Below are 18961 nucleotides of genomic sequence, written 5' to 3' on the forward strand. Positions count from 1 at the left end.
GCCCCAAGCACCGCTAGCGGCCAGGCAACATCCTGAGCCAGTGGCACCACCGCAGACATGGCTGCCATCCTCAGGGGTAATTCGTACGAGGCTGGTGGTCAGTTCCAGGGGCCTGGGCAGCTTCGATGTTGCCCCACCGTCAGTGGAGTGTCACATCCACTTCCTGAGTCCTTGGCAGGATGAAGCACTCTGGGCGCCAAGCCCCCTCCAGAACCACTGGAGAAAGGCATCTACTAAGTAGGTCCTTGGCAGGATGAAGCACTCTGGGCACCAAGCCCCCTCCAGAACCAGTGGAGTATCACATCCACTACCTCAGTCCTTGGCAGGATGAAGCACTCTGGGCACCAAGCCCCCTCCAGAACCAGTGGAGTATCAAATCCACTACCTCAGTCCTTGGCAGGATGAAGCACTCTGGGCACCAAGCCTCCACCAGAACCAGTGGAGAAAGGCATCCACTACCTCAGCCCTTGGCACGATGAAGCACTCTGGGCACCAAGCCCCCTCCAGAACCAGTGGAGAAAGGCATCCACCTGAGAGACCGTGGCTTTGCACTCCCCAGGATAAAGCAGTGGGCAAACCACCCACTGGAGAGACTTGAGAAACTGTGGCTTTGCACCCCCCAGGATAAAGCAGTGGGGAAACCACCCACTGGAGAGACTTGAGAGACTGTGGCTTTGCACTCCCCAGGATGCAGCAGTGGGCAAACCACCAACTAGAGAAACTTGAGAGACTGTGCAGTTGCACTCCCCAGGATAAAGCAGTGGGAAAACCACCCACTGGAGAGACTTGAGAGACTGTGGCTTTGCACTCCACAGGATAAAGCAGTGGGCAACCAACCCACTGGAGAGACTTGAGAGACTGTGGCTTTGCACTCCCCAGGATAAAGCAGTGGATAAACCACCCACTGGAGAGACTTGAGAGACTGTGGCTTAGCACTCCCCAGGATACATCAATGGGCATGGAGCCCCCGTGGGGGAAACATCCTGAACAACTAGGTCTAAACCACTACTTACCTGAACCACTACTGCTAAACAACTAAAAAGTCTCTACAACTAAGTACTGAACAACTACTGTCTAAACAACAATTGTGCCTGAATAACAATTGCCTGTACAACTAATTTTAAGGTAAGGTTTTCTTTTTGGTTTTTATGGTTTATTAGTTGTTTAGAATATATATATATATATTAGTTGTTCAGGCAATTGTTATTCAGGCACAGTTGTTGTTTAGACAGTAGTTGTTCAGTACTTAGTTGTAGAGACATTTTAGTTGTTTAGCAGTAGTGGTTTAGGCTATAGTTGTTTAGGACCTAGTTGTTCTGTCACATATTCCCCTCGTGGTGCTGGTGTCGTGCACTCATTTGGCTGAGGTGCCCCACCTTCCCTTCCCCCTAAGGTGCCTGTTTTATTTCGATCTGATGCCCCTGCAGTGTTCCCTCCATTTCGATCGGGTATCGAGTGTGGGCCTCGCCCATGCATTTTGGGCCAAGTGGTCCACGGACTATATAGGTGCAGTACCTGGACTTGAATTCTTGGTGTACATATTTGTTTATAGTGTATATAAAGTTTTGACTAATGGATTTTACATGATTACAATCGTTCAAATCATTTCCTTTTGTCATTGCGTTCTTCCAGGGGGGGTTCAGGGGTGTAAATGTAATGTTTCAGCATGTATTGGTGTGTGTGTTGTTGTGGGTGAGGGTGGGGGTGTTGCGTGTGTGTGTCACTCTCTTTTCCCTCCCCCTCCCCTGTGTTGTAGGTGCAGTACTCACCGTGGTCGTCGCCGCCATCAGTTGTGCTCCTGGTAGAGGAGCAGGAAGACTATCGCAGGGAGTATTTGGAGTTCAGGCTCCATGGCGTCCTGGTTCCTTGTGGGCTGTGTAGAGGTGAGTGTTTTCCCTTCCAAGTCCTGTTTCCGGCGTGATTTTGTTCGCGTTGAATCCGCCCCGGAAAAGGTGGCGGATTGGCCTCTCATAATAGTGTGGGCGGTACATTGTCTTCCGCCTGTCTGTTGGCGGTGACCGCCATGCTGTTTGTTTGTACCGCCGTGGCGGTCGGAGTGTTAAAGTGGCTGTCTATGTTGGTGGTTTCCGCCATGGTCATAATTCAATTTTTTTTTCGCCGGCCTGTTGGCGGTTTTACCGCCACTTTACCACCGACCGCCAGGGTTGTAATGAGGGCCCAAATGTCCCGGGCTGAATCCCTTGGTGCGCTGCTGCAGCGTAGGCCAGCACCATTTTTGTTTAATTCCCAAAGTCCTGCTTTGATTATTAACGTCCCAAGAGACAGACAGAGGAAGAGGTGATAATTGCAGCCATGTTTGAAATGGAACGATCTAGTGTATTACAGATGGAGGGTTCCAGCTGATTAACCATTAAAGTTGCCAACAGTGTCCGTAATCACCGTGGCATTGATACATATGTCAGCCCTATGTTTAATTAAATTTAAATGTCATGCTTGATATTTAATCTGATAAATTGGAAATTGTTGTTATTATGACCCCTGGGGTCAATACATAGCACTGGAAATATGGCCATATTTAAACGGTTTTGGTCTACAGTGAGTGACAAATTTGGGCTGACACTTATGTCAAGGTTAGAGTAGATCTTAAAATATTAATGATTAGTATGGAATTAAACCCGTAAAAGATGAGCCCCTTACAGTACTTGATATAGACTAAATATTGAAATGACTGCCTGGCGGGTATTAAAGGAAATATAGTATATAGATGCTGATCAAGGTTCCGAATGAGGAGGTCTACAGATTTGATAACTGACCTAAGTCATCATAATTCTCATGTTGGGAGTTTTATGTCTACGAGAAAAGGGGGATAATGCTCACTAATTTACATGCATGTTTAAGAGATTATTTTGTGTGTTGGTGTAGTATAGGATCCATCCTGTTTAATCATTCAACAATTTAAATTACAGGTGAACATTGATAGTGGATAAACATTGAGTGAGTCAATTTTCATTCAGATCGTTCACTTCTTCAAAGAAGCCAGTAGTGCCGTTCTGCATCTTTGTTGGGACCACGTCGAACTGTGTCAAAGCGAATAATAAGAGTACTTTCACATTGTTGTAGTTTTAGTTCGAGGTCCCTCCTTGAGGATGTTGTTTAAGTTTTTTTATGCAACAAAATTTAAAAGTACGTGTGAAAGGATAGCATTTGACAAAGTGTTCAACCAATGGGAGTCTTACATCGTCCTTTTGTATATTTCAATAGTGTTCCTGTATTCTCAGTTTCAGTGCTCTAGTAGTTCAGCCTAAGTAGGTCTTGTTGCAGGGGCAGGTACTGAGATAGACTGTATTGGTTCTTTCACAGTTAATGAAATCACGTATTGTTAAATGTTGATCATTGAAGGCAAATTACTTAGATTTTCGATAAGCCCAGCTTGCATATTGAGCAGTTAGCGAAGGTGTAGAATCCTGTGGTTTGTTTTAAGAAATGTTTCACAGATTTATTTTCTTGAAAGAATGAGGAGCATAATTTGTCTCTGAGATTTGGTGCTCGTTTAAAGCCCATCTGTGGGACTGGTTGGATATTCTGTGCGATTGAGGGATTTTCAGTAATTAGGTACCAATGTTTGTGGAGCAATTTGCGGATATATTGTTGACCATTATGGAATTAGGTGATGAAGCGGAGAGGTGTTTGATTGGTAATAGGTTTACCCTTATTCAAAATATCATTGCGGTCAATTTTTGCAAAGTGCTCTTTGATATGGTTCAGTTCAGATGTTTTGTACCCTCTTTTAGAAAGACGTTCTGAAATTTGTGATGCTGCTGTCTCATAGGCCTCTATGTTGCTGCTTTCACGTCTGGCCCGTCTATATTCCGCTGCTGGAATATTGTGTATTGTACTTTGTGGGTGCAGCTGGTTGCATAAAGAATAGAGTTGGCAGCTGTTGTTTTTCTATGGAACTGGGAATGCAACCGGTTTTTATCTATATAGCACAATGCAAAGGGGGTGCAGGCTGTCTGGTCCTCTAGAATCCTCGTTAATGTGTCTTCCATCTGGTCAGCAAAGATATCCAGTAAGCCCCAGTGTGAGATGGGGCATAACCCCTGCATAAGGCCAGCAATATGTCGGTGGAGAGGAGGGGGAAGCCAGCCCCGGCAAACAGGTCAGCTCCCCCTCGTAAAGGAGAGTAACTTAATCCACCACGGGGGAAGCCAAAACAGGTCACACCATCATGCCGACCCTCTCAACTGAGGGTTGGAAAAGCTGGAATCCCTCCACCGGTGTTGCGTTTTTCAAGAAGGGGGAGGGGGCCCCGCAACTGGTTGTCCCCCCGGCGGTGTCGCACCACCAGGCGACCCAGCCCCTCAGGCTCACCCGAGGCCCGTCGCCTCAGACCTTCAAGGTGCGTAGGCCGGCAAACGCCACAGCCGCACCCCTTGTATTTGTTGTCATGGCCCTCCTTACGGGGAGTACTCCCCCCACTCCTCACCACATATCAGACGCCATCTGCCCAATTTCAGGTCCCAGGCTTCTTCAACCAACGATATTAGGGGATCCTCTGAAAGAGCTTCAGAGCTACGTGGCCATTACAGTCAGCAGCTTGGCCACGCCCCCAAAGCCATGAGACTTTAATGTGCAAAATCTTTTACCACAAATGCCTTGTTTCGTAATAAATGTTTGCTGTGAAAAGCGCACAACTACGGGCAGCGGGATATGATGAAATTGTGGGAACTTTGCATAACATGAACATCCAGAAATTATGCTAACTATGCCGGGTGGTTTAAATTTTGCCACGTTTGTCTGAGCGAATTGCACATACTGGACTTTCGGCCAGATGTATAATTTTTCTGAATAGTGATTACCTAATTGTGATTTTCTGCAAATCGCAATTAGGTAATTGCTATTTAACTGCATGAAACTCCAGGAGTTTCGTTTAGCGTTTCCCAATGGGTCACAAATCGACCTACCTCATTAATAGTCATGAGGTAGGTCACAATTTGAGACCCATTAGGAAATGCTAAAATCGCAGGGATGGTGGCCTACTGGGCTCAGCAGATCACCATATCTGTGATTGCTTTTAAATAAAGACATCTTTTTATTTAATGCAACCCGTTTTCCTTAAGGAAAATGGGATGCGTTTAAAAAAGAAAAATGAAAAGTTTTATTTTCATTTTTTAAGAGTAGTCCATGGGACCACAGCCTGCTCTTACAAAATGTTTTTGCACGTATTTACAAAGAGGAAGGGGTCCCTTTGGGACCTCTTCCTGTTTGCTGATGGGTTATCACCTACTTGAAGTAGGTCGTAAAATGCAAATGTTTTGCAACCACATTTCTGTCACAAAACATTCCTACGTACCACTGCAATATGTATCAGGGAGGGATGCCCTTGACACACCCCTTCCTAATACCAAATTGATATGTAGTCGCAATTCCAAATTGCGATTCATTGGAATTCATACATACCAAAATGCATTTTTGCAGTCGCAATTGGCCCGATCGGGCTGTTTGTGACCGTAAAAATGCATGCTACATCCGACCCCTTTGTTTTGTCTTTTACCATAGTCATGTATAAACTGAATGTATGCACCCTTAAATTAAAGGAATATTTGCCTCTGAGAAGTGGCAACCACGATGAAACGCATGTCAGGAGGTTTTCACCATGGCTGAGCAAGTATCTAACTAACTGCATATGCCATACTGCATTGACTGGTGTAAAATGCAGGACATAGGGGCCAGATGCATGACCATTTTATTTTGCGATTCTCTAATTGTAATTTTTTACGATTCGCAATTAGAGACTCAAAAAAAGGAAATGTACTAATGTGTCTCAGACACATTTTGCGATTCCCAATAGGGTAGCAAATGACCTACCTCATCAATATTCATAAGGTAGGTCTGCTGGGAAAAGCAGACCACCAGGTCTGTGACTGCTCTTTAAATAAAGCAGTTTTTTAAAAATTGCAGCCCATTTTCCTTGAAGGAAAACGAGATGCATTTCAAAGAAAAAAATGAAATGTTTTCTTTTCATTTTTTCAGAGTAGGTAGTGGTCTGTGGGACCACTACCTGCTCTGGAAAAATATTATCGCTTCCATTCATAAAAGGGAAGAGGTCCAGTGGGGACCCCTTCCTGTTTGCAAATGGGTTACCACCAACTTGAAGTTGGTGGTAACTGCGATTGTTTTGTGACCGCATTCATGGTCGCAAAACAGTCTTACATACCACTGCGACTTGCTATCTAGAAGGGATGTCCTTGGCACACCCCTTCCAAATAGCGACTCGCAAACCTATTTTGCAATTTGGTAAATAGATTACTGAATCGAAAAATAGCATTGGTACGTGCCAAAATTATATTTTCGGCGAATCGGGCCATTTGCAACATGAAAATAGCTATGTACATCTGGCCCATAATTATCAATGGCACAGCAGGGCCATTGGTCCCGAGGCCAAGAGAGACAGAAAGGGACCCTTCTATACTGCATCAGCTGCTGCGCTACACTCCCGACTTTGAGCACTTCTTTGAGCAGGGCAGGCGTTATGACATGCCTCATGTTCCCATGAACATCATTTAGGGGTTGCCATTGCAACCTCTAACACTGCCTCAGCGACCCCTGGCCTTAGAGGTGGCACATTAGTGTAATAAAAATGGAGTAGAATGAGCTGAGGTAGGTAAACAATGTTTTTAAATGTTTGTTGTGTGCTTGCGGGTGAGGGTGTGTTTATGTGAGAGGTAGTGTATGTACATGTGAATGTGTGTGTATGTGTGAAAGTGGAGGTCAAAGGTCGTGCGATGCCTGTTGCAATCAATGATGGTTAATCATAGGTTATAAAAGAAGTAGGTTTATTAGCTTAGTTGTCCCACCAGGAGCAGCATCCTGCCGCTCAGCCCTTCTCACTCCAATTGTCCACTCATCCAAGCACAAACACTGTCAACATTCCAACCATACAAGGACCTCACTCATTGGCTGAGCAGCAGGGAACATTAAGTTAGTGGGGAGAATGCATAGGATAGCAAGAGGCTACAACAATGCCACTTCCGACATTTCGGTGATTTGACGTCTATGCATTTTCCTCATTGATTTGTCCCCCACTTGCCCAAATAGAAGCAGCATGGTATGCCTCCTTTCTTTGTGACATGATGTATACTTAAGGTTTATGGGTACTGACATGGGTCTTTTACTTTCAGGGCAATGTACAGTTGTGGCTGACCATGCATGTAGGCAGCAGAAAACACATACCGTGTCTGGGAGCAGCAGAAACGTCAACAAAAAAATAAAATCCAGAAACAAATTTTTGTGATAATCTTTGATTTTCATCACAGATTACAGCCTATGAACAGGATGTTCCAAGATTCTAAAGGCTTAGCAACAAGCTCAGATTCCTCTAGCTACGTACTAACAATGTCCATTACAAAATATCTACATTTTTGCAATGATGACACTGGTTCAGCCCAAGTTGATGATGACAGGGCAAATACTTCTAATAAATACCAGCATCATCCGTGCCTTCCCTATCACAGGGTTCCATGCAGGCCCAGACTAAGATTACAACTAGATTTGCACTCTTAAACAAAACAAAAAAACTGGAGTTGTGTTGTTTTCCCGTTGGGATATTGACAAACGTGTTTAAAAACAGCCATCACATAAAATTCCTTTAGGGAGTCTAAAATTCTGTCTACTAGCGAGATAAGATGTAGCTGTAAGTGTCTTACCCAAAACATCCTATGAACTGTAAAGAACTACCTAAAACTGTTCTCAGAGTACCTTAATTAGCACTGCACAACCTTGTGATTCTTTCCAATAACCTGTAATTCATATATTTGCTACTGTACCTATAGACACTTATGGACTTCTTTGCTTATGGCAGTGGCTGGTGATCTTGGAAGAAGATGGGGCGTAATTCTTGCCCTGAATGCCAGCAAGAGAGACAATCGAGCGAGCCTGGCTGCTTCTAACAGGGTTAGCAGGGGAATGATGATCGACTGTTAAACCTCTGAGAAAACCTTGGAAAAAAATGTTTAACACATTGTATTTTGAAACAAAATTTCACATAAATATATTGAAGAGCCATAGTATCTGAAAGGGTAGTCATTAAATATTCAAATACTTTGATAGTATGCCAATGAAGTGCTACATTCCACAAGTGTCAATAATCACTTCCATTGTGCCAAGGCCAGCATTGTGTTATGGGTGACCATATAAGTTAAGAATTACCTCTAGTATACCAATGCCAGCTTTTTGCCATGAGCACCTCATATTCCAAGAACTACCTCCAGTATGCTGACACTAGCATTTTGTCATTAGTGTTCCTTATGCCAAGTATTACCTATAGTTTGCCATTGTCTGCATTTTGGCATGTGTCCCAGCAATGGCCTCTAGTGTGCCAGTGTCAGTATTTTGCCATTGATGCCTGTTACCTTCACCATGCTATGGCAAATGGCAGACTTGCAAGGTTATCACCCCCACACAGACAGGTACACACATAAATCAATCAATCAATCAGTTTTTGTAAAGCGCGGCTACTAACCCATGAGAGTCTCAAGGTGCTGGGGTGGGATGAAAGGGGCCTCATCTGAAGAGCCACATCTTGAGGTTCTTCCTGAAGATGATGAGCGAGGGCTTTGTCTGAGGTGCAGGGGTAGGTCGTTCTAGCTCTTTACTGTGATGTAGGATCGTCCTCCGGCGGTGGTTTTATGAATGCAAGGGATGTTAGCCAGGGCTAGCTGGGCGCCGGGGAGGGATCTGGCGGGGGTGTGGAAGGAGATGCAGTGGTTCAGGTAGGCTGGTCCTGTGTTGTGTATGGCCTTGTACATGTGGGTGAGTAGCTTGAAGGTGATTTGTTTCTCGACCCGGAGCCAGTGGAGGGTTCTCAGGTGCTGGGAGATATGTTCTCAGTGTGGAAGGTCCAGGAGGAGTCTGGCGGTGGCGTTCTGGATGAGTTGTCATTTTTTGATGTTTCTAGTCGAGGTGCTTGCGTAGAAGGCGTTGCAGTAGTCCAGCTTGCTTGTGACTAAGGGGGTCATTCTAACTCTGGCGGGCGGCGGAGGCCGCCCGCCAGAGTTCCCCAGACAGAACACCGCTCCGCGGTCTAAAGACCGCTGCGGTGATTCTGTGTTTCCCGCTGGGCTGGCGGGCGACCGCCAGAAGGCCGCCCGCCAGCCCAGCGGGAAACCCCTTCCCACGAGGAAGCCGGCTCCGAATGGAGCCGGCGGAGTGGGAAGGTGCGACGGGTGCAGTTGCACCCGTCGCGAATTTCAGTGTCTGCTAGGCAGACACTGAAATTCTTTGTGGGGCCCTCTTACGGGGGCCCCTGCAGTGCCCATGCCATTGGCATGGGCACTGCAGGGGCCCCCAGGGGCCCCACGACACCCCATACCGCCATCCTGTTCCTGGCGGGCGAACCGCCAGGAACAGGATGGCGGTATGGGGTGTCAGAATCCCCATGGCGGCGCAGCAAGCTGCGCCGCCATGGAGGATTCCATAGGGCAGCGGAAAACCGGCGGGAGACCGCCGGTTTTCCCTTTCTGACCGCGGCCAAACCGCCGCGGTCAGAATGCCCTTGAGAGCACCGCCAGCCTGTTGGCGGTGCTCTCGTGGTCGTTGGCCCTGGCGGTCAATGACCGCCAGGGTCAGAATGACCCCCTAAGTGTTAGACTTGGCATAATAGGCATGGTCTCCCCTAACTTTTTGCCTCTACTTCCCAGGTTGTTTCTGTGTGCTGGACTCTGTTTTTGTTTGCTCTGGACACTTTACCACTGCTGACCAGTGCTAAAGTGTAAGTGTTCCCTGTATACATTATATGTGTACATTGGCTTATCTGTGATTGACATATTTGATTTGCTAGTAAGTCCCTAGTAAAGTGCACTAGAGGTGCCCTGGGCCTGTAAATCAAATGCTACTAGTGGGCCTGCAGCACTGGTTGTGCCATCCACATTAGTAGCCCTGTAAACATGGCTCACACCTGCCAATGCAGAGTCTGTGTGTGCAGTTTTAAACTGTCAATTCGACTTGGCAAGTGTACCAACCTGCCAGGACTAAACCTTCCCTTTTTATACATTTAAGTCACCCCTAAGGTAGGCCCTAGGTAGCCCCATGGGCAGGGTGCAGTGCGTGTTAAAGGCGGGACATGTACTTTTGTGTTTTACATGTCCTGACAGTGAAATACTGCCAAATTCGGTTTTCACTGTTGCAAGGCCTATCTCTCTCATAGGTTAAAATGGGGGCTGCCTTTAAATAATATTTAAGCGCAGATTCCCTTTGGGAGCAGACAGACATGTGGAATTTGGGGTATCTGAACTCACAATTTAAAAATACATCTTTTAGTGAAGGTGTTTTTTATATTGTGGGTTTGAAAAAGCCACTTTTAGAAAATAGGCATTTTCTTTCTTAATCCATTCTGTGACTCTGCTTGTTTGTGGATTCCCTGTCTAGGTCAGTTTGACAGTGGAGATATTTACACTTCTCCTATAGACAGTGACACATAGGGAGCTGGGGTGCACCCTGCATATCCTGATGAGCCATCTGGGCTGAGGGGAGGGGAGGAGCGGTCACTTACACCTGAAAGTGCTGTGCCTGCCCTCACACAATGCAGTCTCCAACCCCCAGGTGTATGTCTGAGGCCTGGCCTGGGCAAGGCAGGATCTTGAAAACAACAGAGACTTCTCTTTGAAGTAAGCCTACTTCAAAGGCAGAAAGGGGTATAAGAAGAGCCCCCAAAACCCCTGAAAATCAGATTACTTCTGGAACCAAGAGGAACCTCTGCCAACAAGAAGAGCTGGAAGCTGGAGGAGGAGTACTACTCCTTTGCCTGTGACTGTGCTTTGCTTGGTTGGCCTGCAGTAGCTGCTTCTACCTGAGAGAGGACAAAGACTAACTTTTGTGTGACTTCCGACTGGTGAAGAATCTCCAAGGGCTTGAACTGAGCTTGTCTCCTGTTGTTGAAGTCTCAGGGACAACAAAGACTTCTCTTTGCCAGCACTCAGGCTTTCTGCTGTGAGTCCTGCCTGCCAAGTGGTGCCCTAACCTGTCTCTGGGCCCTTGAAAGGTGCAGCTGGTGGAAAAGGACAGATATCCATGCACAGACCACCGTGCGGGGAAACTTAAGATGCACCACTCACCTTGCGGCTGCTCAGCAACGCACCACCAGCCCAGCGGCTAAAATCAACGCTCCACCTGCATTGCGGCTGGGAGATTGATGCAACGAGGCTAGAGAAATGATGCACAACACCCGCAGCGGCTGCTGTTACCGACGCAAGCCCCCACGCAGCGCGGTTTCTTGACACCGTGTGACCGGATTTCAACGCAACATCGCTGGCTGTGGAAAATCAACGCAAAGCCTTCCCGGACCCAAGGTGCCCGTCCAGGATCAACGCATCGCTCTCTTGAGGGAGAGAAGAAATGACGCACGGTCTCTCTTGCAAGTGAGAAATTGACGCATTGCTGGCCTTTTTCGACGCACACTCGCCAGTGTGGCTTTATTTTTACGCTACCCAGGTACTTTTGTATACAGCATACGCACTGTTTTCTAAGTATTAAGACTCTTATTCTTATTAAAATTCATATCTTGACATGTGTATGTTGGATTTTTGTCGATTTGGTCTTGTTTTGTTTAGATAAATATTATCTATTTTTCTAAACCTGTGTTGTGTCATTTTGTAGTGTTTTCACTGAGTTACTGTGTGTGTTGGTACAAATACTTTACACATTGCTTCTGAATTTAAGCCTGCCTGCTCATGCCAAGCTACCAAGGGGGTGAGCGGAGGTTAACTGAGGGTGATTCTCCTTTACCCTGACTAGAGTGAAGGTCCTCGCTTGGACAGGGGGTAAGCTGACTGCCAACCAAAGACCCCATTTCTAACACTAAGGCGTGGGTGACTGTCCTGCTGGGATCCATCTGAATATTTTCCAAAGTTTGCGTAGTGTGTGCCAGCAGGAGGAGGAAACTAGGTTAACCTGGCGGGTCATGGATAGGGAAGGGTCGAGAATGATGTCTAGGATGCAGGCGTGCTCAGTCGGTGCAGGAGGGGTGCTGAGGGTTGTGGGCCACCGGGAGTCCTCCCAAGCTGAGGTGGCATTTCCGAAGATGATTCCAGGACTCTTCCACGGATGCTTATATCATGGAGTCTGGTGTGCAGAGTGCTGTGGGAGACCGTGTCGAAGGCTGCTGAGAGGTCGAGGAGTATGAGCGCTGTGGTGTGGCCACAGTCTAGGAGTGATTGGATGTCATCAGTGGCTGCCAGGAGAGCTGTCTCCCTGCTGTGGTTGCTGCGGAAACCGGACTGGGAGCTGTCCAGGGAGTTGTTGGCCACAATGAAATTCCATAGTTGTGCTTTGATTGCTTCCTTCAGTACTTTGGTGGAGTAGGGTAGCAGCGAGATGGGCTGGAAATTCTTTAGTTCTGATGGGTCGGCAGAGGGTTTCTACAGGAGAGGGCGTATTTTGGCATGTTTCCAGTCCTCGGGGAAGGTGCCAGTGTTAATGGAGCAGTGCATTGTGTTTCGGAGCTCGGGGGTGATGGATGTGCTGGCTCTGATGTATATGTGGTGCGGGCAGGGTTCAGTGGGGGCTCCGGGGTGGGGGGGTTGGTCATAGGTTCCGGTGCCAGGTTTTTCCAGGAGGAAGCTGTCATAGATGTCCTGGATCTTGAGGTGGAAAAAGGTGGTGAGTTTGTCACAGAGGTCCTGTGACGGGGGGATGCTGGTGGCTTCAGAGGGGGGATTTGGGAAGTTGTTGATGATTGAGAAGAGTTCCTTAGAGTTGTGTGTGGGGGAGTTGATGCGCTCGCGGAGTGTGTCCTTACTTGTGTTCTTGATGTTTCGGCAGAGGGTGGCTGTCGCGGCTCTGAAGGAGGGGAGGTCTTTGCTGATTTGGCTGTTCCTCCATTTTTTCTCTAAGCGTCTGTGGGTGCGCTTTGATTCTTGTAGTTTGGGGGTGAACCAGCTGGCTTTCTTAGGTATGCGTTTGGCCGATGTCAGCCGGAGGGGGGGCTAGAGTATCGGCACATTCGGTGATTCATGCTTTGAGATTGCACGCTGCTGTGTTGGCGTCATCGTAGGGTGAGAGTTGAGGTGAGTTGCTCGTTGGTGATTTCTTTCCATTTCCTGTGGGGAGGTCCTGGGGGTGTGGTGCGGCTGCTGGGTGCAGTGATTGTGAAGTTTATGCAGCGGTGGTCGGTCCAGTCTGGGGTAGAGATGGTCTCGATGGTGATCCAGCAGCTTGAGGTGAAGATGGGGTCCAGTGTGTGTCCTGCGATGTGTGTGGGTGCAGAGACCAGCTGTCTGAGGCCGAGGGTGGTGAGGTTGTCGAGTAGAGCAGTGGTGTTTGGGTTGGCGCGGTCCTTGAGGTGGAAATTCAGGTTGCCGAGGAGGAGGTAGTCATCTGACGCCAGGGCCTGGGTCGTGGTGATCTATGAATGCTGGGTGGGGGCCAGGAGGCCTGTACACCAGGTTGCCGCAGATGGAGGAGTTGTGGGTGGTGTGGACCAGGAAGTGAAGGTGTTCCATGGTGGTACATCGTTCTTCTGGGATGGCCTTGACACGTAGTGAGGACTTGTGTACGACAGCGAGTCCTCCGCCCGGGCGGAAGGGCCGGTCCTTCCTTAGGATGCTGTATCCATTGGGAATGGCAATGGCGATGTCTGGTCCCGAGGTGGGGTTGGTCCAGGTCTTGGTAAGGAAGGTGATGTCCGGTCAGGCAGTGTAGATCAAATCCCAGAGTTCAGTGGCGTGTTTGCGGAGAGAGCAGATGTTCAGGAGGAGGCAGTTGATGGGGTTGTGGAGGGTGTTGGTATCTCTGTGTGTGGAGAGTACCTTCAGCTTGTTGAGGCTGGCACTGAAGTTGCAGTTCCTGCAGGTGAAAGGTCCGTGGGTGTCCTTGGGGGAGATAGTGCAGCAGTTGCTGAGATGTCCAGTGTTAAGGCAGTGGAGGGTCTCGGCGTTGTAACGTAGGCTGGCCAGGGGGTGGCTTAACGAAGATCCAGGGTTTCTGGCACTGGGATGGACGAGTGCAGACGTGCTTCCCTTTGCCATTAAGAAGGGTAGGGGAGCGGTCAGCTGGGAGGCAGGAGGGCGGGGAAGGTGCTTCACAGGGTGGAGGGGGCAGGGCCGCAGGGGCCGGAGCAGCACAGGAGGGAGGCAGGGACATTAGGGGAGAAAAAAGGAAAAGAGATGGAAAAAACAGAAGTAAAAGGAAAACAAGTGAAAAAGGCTGAAAAAAGCAAGAGTGAAAGAGAGATAGAGAGAAGATACTTACTTGTTGATGGCCACTAGACCACCAGGGATGAGGTGCAGGGACGAGCCTGCGGGTGGAGGAGGGCCTTGAACTGAGACTCAGGAGACTCTCAGTTCATGCCAGGTAAAAGCAGAGGCAGCAGCAGACAGAGGAGCTGGGGACGGCAGCAGATGCTGACCAGGAGGTCAGTGTGGTTGCCCTCTCACAGCGCTACGGCCGCTATTAAGACTACAATTCTGTCTCCACAGAACACCACAGATTCTGTCTCATCTTTGCCCACTTACAATCACTCAGACTTATCCTCACTCACTCATTCTTACTGATTCTTAATTTTCACTCTCCTCAGTGGCACTCACTCGTATTCACTCACTGATACTCACTCTCACACTCACTTGCACTCACTTTTATTTTCACCCACTCATTGACTCTCACTTACTCACACTCACTTCACTCATTCTTCTGTAGCTCACCCATTCTCAATTATTCATTCTAACTCACTCATTCCCACAACTCAACTCACTTATTGTTTCTCACTCACTCACACTCTTACTCACATCTACTTGCACTCAGTCTCTCACTCAGGCTCACCTATTCTCGCTTGCTCTGACTTAGCATGATAAAATCACTCATTGCTACACATTTTGTCATTCTTATTCACACTCACATTCGTTGTCTCTTCATTCCCACACCAACACTCTATTACACAGCCTAATATTCATCTCACTCATGGTCACTCACTCTCACTTACAATCACTTTTGCTCTCACTCTCCCTCTTAACTGTTAATTCTCATCCAGCCTCACTTGTTGTAACTCACTCTAACCTACTCAAACCAGACCTACTCACTGTCACTCCTCTGACACTCAATCTCATTCACTTTCACTCATACATACATACTCACACATCCTCACACATACACACACAGGTACATGCTTGTACATACACATGTTCTTGCTAACAAACAAACACACACATACATGCGCCACACACATACGCAAACACATTTTCTCACCTGCATGTAGGCACACAAAATGTGAGAGATTTTTTTACTGACCATAGCTGCTTGCAGAGGTCCTGTTTCAGATCCTGGTGCTTCATTGACTATTGGAACTGGAACACAGATCCCTGATGAGCTGGGAAAGGGAGGGTGTGACAGACTGATCTGCATGTAGCCTCAGGCCATTCAGGGCTCACGCATAAAGCACCAGGGGCTACCTTGCCCAGGAATGCTGCAGTATGCCACAGAAGTGGAGCCACTTAGGCGTGCCAGATTCCTGATGCCAGTGCTGAAACTTTGCCAGCATTTGACAGTCTGTCTGATGGCTGGCACGGGCGGCTCCAGAGGCCTGTGCCAGCCATCAGGCACATTCACTGACTCAGGCTGCTGCTTCGCCTTCGTAATTGAGGGTTGGCCTTTTTTATTATACTAATAACGCATATAGACCTAATAGTCACTCAAAGTAAAATAAAAAGTGGAGGCAGAAAGCAAGGAGGACAGAGCCCTGATGTAATAAGGGTGAACCACCACTATGTGAAAGTCTTTCAACCAGGGCCCCCTGCTTGATTTCCCTTGGCAGTCATTTACTCTCAGATTAAGAGTGACTACGGCGAGCAGTCAAGTCTTCCAACATGCTCCACACCTAAGTGAATGTGCAGACTGTAGTGTCTTGAATGATTTAGAACGGAACCTTTCTGACTCCTTGAGGACTCCGTATCACTGCGTGATGTAATCGTTAGAATAGAATCTATGAGCGATCAGTTCAGAATGTTGGAGTCCACAGGTACACGCAGAGGAATAAAGACGTGTGATTTACAGCTCCATGTATGGCCTAGTCACTCAGCGGTTACCAGGCTGGGAAGACGCTGCAGACACTGCACACACTGCATAGTAACTTTAGTTGATGTGGGAAAGTGTTTCAGAACGTGAGGCCTGAAGATGGAGAATGAGTAGAAGGTTAAATGTCCTGCAAGGTGAATTAGTAGGTCAGCAAAAGAACAGTATGATTAGTGAATGGGTGAAAGAGGGAGTGATTAAATGTGTGTGATTGAAATGGGTACTGATGGGAGTGGGAGAGTGGATTGTGGTGAGTTCTTCTGATTGAACATGGAAAAGAAAATGGACAAGTGGGAGAATTGAGTGAGTGAATGAATGTGTTAATGGGAAGATAGGTGAGTTAAAAGTGTTCAATTAGGTGACTGAATAGATGAAGCATTGACTGTATGGAAGAATGAGAGGGAGACTGAATGGCAGATTTATGCGGGAGACATTGAGAGCCTATGTAAGGCGACGTAATAAAATGTGTCAAATGCAAATGCAGAAGGATCTGGTAGCAGACATCAGTAGAAGAATATGCATGGCATTAGAAACACCCCCTACTTGCCATCAAGTGTTCATTTCACATGATATGAGTTCAGCAAGATCTGGGCAGTGTTCCTACCATCTGAGAAGCACAGCAATTAGCAGGCAGTGAGTGCTGCCAACGAGGTAATGACATGCATGTACCTTGAGTGGTGCAGGATTTCTAGCCCACCCACTTTGTGTGTTGAGATTTATAGGTAGGGTGACCAGATTCTGAGAAGCAAAACCGGAACAAGTCAGACATAGAAAAAGGACAAAAAACTTTACACCCACTTTTATAGCTGGCCTGTCCCGTTTTTTGCGTAGCTTTGTGAATGTGTGGCTCTACATGTGTGTGTTTACATATATACACACACACACACATTTACACGACTACACATATAAAATTAGCTATGGCTTGACCTCCCATCCTGCACCCCCCTCCAACCCGCCCCCACCCAGGTCTCTCTGCTCCGGTGTCTCTGCTGGGAGCAGACAGGGGACTGTGTTGCCTCACAGTAACAGATACATTAATTTAATTATTGCATACTTTGTAGGCGTTTATTAAAAGAGAGCATACCTTTAATTTATGCGTCTCTAGATAATCTGAACTTTGTCCCAAAAACCGGGACATTTATGTAACAATCTGACCTTTGTCCCAAAAACCGGGACATTTGTCTAAAATTAAGAGAAGCGTCGGGACACCGGGACAATCCTCTAAAAACCGGGACTGTCCGGGGAAATCCGGGACGTCTGGTCACCCTATTTATAGGCCTCTAAATCGAAGACGGACAGGGCCAACTCTCCCCATGTCATGTTGAGGACTTTTGGGCCCTGGGCAACATACATTTTGGGGCCTCCTGTTCGGAACGACTTTGAATTTTATTGCGTATTTTCTGTTAATTCAAACCCCCATGATGTCAAATATGTTCGATTGTATTTAAATTTCCAGAAATGGGGTCGCACAAAAACAGGTGAAATATGTTTTGCACAGTGTCCCAAAAACCCTTAGGAAGATGCTGGGTAGAGAAAAAAAAGAGTGGGCGGTAGAGACAGGCAGACAGTGGGAGAGTGGTTGTGATAAAAACATATTCACAGGTGCGATATAAAGATAACTTTCCCGCCCCTTTGGAAGGTGGGGGTCCTGGTCAAGTGCCCACTTTGCTCAGGCCTCAAAACGTCTCTGGCACTCCTGTAAGCTGCGGTAAAGTGCATCACAAGGTAGTGCCAAATAGCTATAAAGGACCTGAAAATGACCTCTTCTTAGTGATTGGAAGGTCATGCTCCTTACACTGTCCTTGAATCAGAAATTCAAAACTACAAATCCCAAACGCAAAGTACCGTCGACTGAAATGCCAGGTCATGGAGTGGAGCTGCGTGGTGGATGCAGGTGCCAACAAATTGGAAGCACCAACAGAGAGTTGAGGGGCCATCTTCCTTGCATTTGGTCCCATGACAATCTTGCTGCACCACTGGCAACTTGTGCAAGTGTGAACCACACACTGGGAAAAAGTTTTGCCACAGTATCGCCACAAGTATAGAGTTTTGCAGCTAGCGCGCGAGATGGTGCTAGCGATGTGAATCTTTTGCCACAGTGAGGCCCCTGTGTAAATTGCCTCTTTCACAGGAGCCTCCCAATTTCTGGAATCCCACTCACAGACTACCTCTTCCCTTTGATCTCAGACACTGCGTCACTCATGCACTCTAGCTTCCGTTCTCTCCTCTGAGGAACAGCTGCAATATCGAATTAGCAATATTTACTGTCAAATTAGCAGGAAAAAAGCTTCTTTCGGGTGGACCTTTCTGGCATGGAGGTGAGTAAATGAAAAGGGGCAGCTGCTGATGCAAGATGTTCTTCCAGATCAAGTGGAAAGTTAATATTGTTTGTCATGTAAACTAACTGGTGTTCTTTCAGGTTCACAGGCTCGCCAGGGCAGCTCTCGGGTTTCGGCAGCTGTTTGTCATTTAGTTGCTTATTTAAGGCTCATTCTGGAGCTCAAAGTGCAGGTCCACATTGCAACCTCCCATGCAATTCCTCTGAGCGCGTACTCTGTCCGTACACTTGTGGGGTGGGCGCGGAAGGACAGCCAAGTGTAGACTACTCATTAGTCTGCGGTACACCAGACCACTGTGGGCAATCCTTGACTTTCCGCAGCAGGGCGATGTCGTAAGGACAGATCCCGAACACGCACTTGTCACATCTGGGAAATCGCTATGACTTCGTCCTCTCTATAATTTGGGTAAATGTGCCCACTGTTGTAGTGCAGACCGAGGATTACTGTGTATCGCTGTTTCAAATTACAGGACAATTATTCTTCTGTGGCTAGGAACAAAAGGGGTTGCTGCAACAAGGGTTTCCAACTCTACTTAACTGGTTTTTGGCATGGATACAGGATATGATGAAGTTAAGAAGTGCAAGCATTCTATTCCTCTTGGAAAC

The sequence above is a fragment of the Pleurodeles waltl genome, chromosome 5 (genome assembly GCF_031143425.1).
Source record: "Pleurodeles waltl isolate 20211129_DDA chromosome 5, aPleWal1.hap1.20221129, whole genome shotgun sequence".
Taxonomy (NCBI): Eukaryota; Metazoa; Chordata; class Amphibia; order Caudata; family Salamandridae; genus Pleurodeles; species Pleurodeles waltl.